The following is a 3,419-nucleotide window of genomic DNA, read 5'->3' as shown; positions in this document are numbered from 1 at the left end:
GTGGGCGGCCAGATTGTGGAAGTTCTTTTTTTTGCATGGGCAGGCGGCAAGTGTTAGGTATTCCAAACGTATGTGTCAAGTTAGACAGAGTCAAGGTATTATACGTGTTGGTAGTCCAAGTCGGCAACTACTCACGTGGTTGTGTTGGAGTCTTTGTAATTCAGCTATTATAAATAAAGGAGAAAATCCCCAGGGAAGCTACGGCAGAGGGGGAAAAAAAAGGTCATCTCGTGCGTGCTGTTTGCCGTGTATTTTCCTACAGATCGATTAGACTCGCCGGAGATTAGTTTGCTTCATGAGCTAGCCTCGCATCCAAAGCATCCACCTGCCTAGTTGTCTGCTTAGCTAGTTGCGTACGTGCTTGTTCTGGCTAGTTGCACCGGCGTTCCACGTTGATCTGACTGACGGCAAGCGGCGTGAGTTCCAACAAGTGGTATCTGAGCCAAGTTCTACATCGTCAGGTGGGTGCTGCGACTGCGTTGAGCGACGATCAAGATCATGGCCGAAAAAGGTGGAAGCGTGGTTGTCACGTACCCGATGCTGACGAAGAGCAACTACTCGACTTGGGTGATCAAGATGAAGTCGTTGATGCGTACACGAGGAGTTTGGGATGCTGTGGAGCCGGCCGCTGCCGGCAAGGTGGACGACACGATGGATCAAAAGGCGTTGACGGCTATCTATCAAAGTATCCCGGATGATGTGTTCGCCTTCATTGCTGAGAAGGAGACGTCACACGAAGCTTGGGAGGAGATAAAGACAAATCGTCTTGGAGATGATCGCATCAAGGAGGCAAGATTGCAAACCCTCAAATCTGAGTTTAATAGGCTCAAGATGGAAGACACCGAATCAATCGATGACTTCGCTCTCAGGATGACAACCATCACCAATGGGATAAGAGGACTTGGAGAAAGTTTGATGAGACTAATGCTGTCAAGAAAATTCTTCGAGCGGTTCCATCAAAGTTTCTTCAGATTGCATCAGCTATAGAGCAGTTTGGTGATTTCAAAACAATGACCATGGAGGAAGTCATAGGGAGATTGAAGGTTCATGAGGAACGATTGCGCGGTTATGCCCTTGATGATGATCAAGAGGGTGAACAACTTTTGTTGACAAGGTCGGAGTGGTTAGCAAGGGAGCGTGGACGAGGTCCTCCTAAATCTAAGGTTCAGTGCTGGAGTTGTCAAGAATTCGAACACATCAAGCGTTACTGCCCTAATCGGAAGAAGAAGGAAGAGGCGTACCAGACCATAGTGGGAGATGTTGATGATGACTCAAGGTTGCTTTGAGGATGGGAACGGCGACAAGGTTAACGGTCGTGTCTTAGTTTTTTTTAATATGTTAGTGGAGTCTACATATTGGTTTGTCAGTCTAGTCTAGATCGTCTGCATGTCTCGGCGAGGGGATCGAGTTCAAGTATGCGGGGGCGGTAAACCAGTGAATGTGAGTCTCTTCAATGAGGCCATGTCTCTACATGAGGCTGGAGTGGGCGGTGTAGTCCACAGGGTGGTGCGATCCACAAGGAGCCGGCATGTATCTCGTTAGGATGGATGGTTTAGTCCACCGGGTGGTGTTTTTCCACAGGTTACTAGCGAGACTGGATAGTCCAAGCCATATTTGAGTTGGTCTGTAAATTCGCCAAGTTACAATTGGGGAGAGCCAATCAGACTTGTCGTGGTCGAGTTGATGAGTAGACAAGTTTGGATTAGGGAGAGATTGTTAGGTATTCCAAACGTATGTGTCAAGTTAGACAGAGGGGAAAAAAGGTATTATACGTGTTGGTAGTCCAAGTCGGCAACTACTCACGTGGTTGTGTTGGAGTCTTTGTAATTCAGCTATTATAAATAAAGGAGAAAATCCCCAGGGAAGCTACGGCAGAGGGGGAAAAAAAGGTCATCTCGTGCGTGCTGTTTGCCGTGTATTTTCCTACAGATCGATTAGACTCGCCGGAGATTAGTTTGCTTCATGAGCTAGCCTCGCATCCAAAGCATCCACCTGCCTAGTTGTCTGCTTAGCTAGTTGCGTACGTGCTTGTTCTGGCTAGTTGCACCGGCGTTCCACGTTGATCTGACCGACGGCAAGCGGCGTGAGTTCCAACAGCAAGCGGACGTATCAGTTGGGCCGTCGGCCTCCGCTGTGCGTCTACAATATGGAGGTGGGTATACGGTTTTGTTGAATTGACCCAGCTGCCCTTATACGGTTAGTGTGTGTGTGTGGGGGGAGGGTTTACGGAAGCGGGCCTCTTGTAGACTTGGTGTTGCTATTCTGCTTGGGGTGTTGGTATTACCCCTACCCCTAGCAGAATTCTGTTTAGTGACTGAAATGATAGCCTATTCACTGGACTTACACTTGTCTGCTATCTCTATCAAAGTGCTCGTCGTCATGGGCTTTTCTTAGAAGATTTTAGCTTTGGAGCTCCTTGTATCTTAGGCCGGAGCTAATTAAAAGCGTGGATGGGTTGCTCTCCTGAAATATCGTCCATGGAATTCTTCTCCTTGGTCCAATTCTTGATGTAGTCTCTGACTATCTCTCCATCACTAGTAGAAAAAGGGCCTTTCGTCCCGGTTCGTAAGGGCCTTTAATCCCGGTTCTTGAACCGGGACTAATAGGTCGTTACTAATGCTCTTGGCCTTTAGTCCCTGTTCTTGCACGAACCAGGACAGATGAGCCTCCACGTGGTAGCTGCGGCTAGCCCAGGCATGGGGGCCTTTTGTCCCGGTTGGTGCCATCAACGGGACCAATAGGCATCCACGCGTCAGCAGCTGGCTGGAGTTGAGGTTTTTTTTCTTGAAATGGCTGGTTGTTAGGGATTTTGGGGGTTAATTTAGGTTGTTATTAGCTAGCTAATAGAGTGAAGTGTCCTCTCTTATATATCTCTGTGCTTAGTTTACCAACGCTACTGCTATGCCTAACGTTAACATGGCTTAGATTGAAGTGAAGGCAACATGTGGTGCATGTCGAAAGTAATACTAATCCTAAGTTGATCAAGTTTGGATTGTACTACTTTCGATATGTACCACATGCATGTTGCCTTCACTTCAATCCAATCCATATTCATTTCACCCGCTCGCATCATGCATCATCATATATAATAACAAGTTCTACTAATTAATCATCATCATACAACTTCTACTCGTTATTAATAACAAGTCATACGATCATCATCCTCATAGTCATCGAACCAACCCTACTGAATTGTTATTAGCACATGATCATCATTATGAGGTATAAATATCCTCTTTAAGGTAAAATAGTATAAAACAATATAGACCCTGACTCTCCATTATGGAGAATGGAGATCATCTTGTCTCCAATTCTTGCGCTTCACTTCCTTTTGCTTCCAAGAACCTTCTTATGACTGTCCATACATTTTTTTCATTCTTTGATTGTCATGTCTCCACTATTTTTAGAAATTCGGTATG

This window comes from Triticum aestivum, unplaced genomic scaffold, assembly GCF_018294505.1.
Source record: "Triticum aestivum cultivar Chinese Spring unplaced genomic scaffold, IWGSC CS RefSeq v2.1 scaffold49320, whole genome shotgun sequence".
Lineage (NCBI taxonomy): Eukaryota > Viridiplantae > Streptophyta > Magnoliopsida > Poales > Poaceae > Triticum > Triticum aestivum.
The sequence above is the reverse complement of the archived record's forward strand: the minus strand, read 5'-3'. Positions refer to the sequence as shown.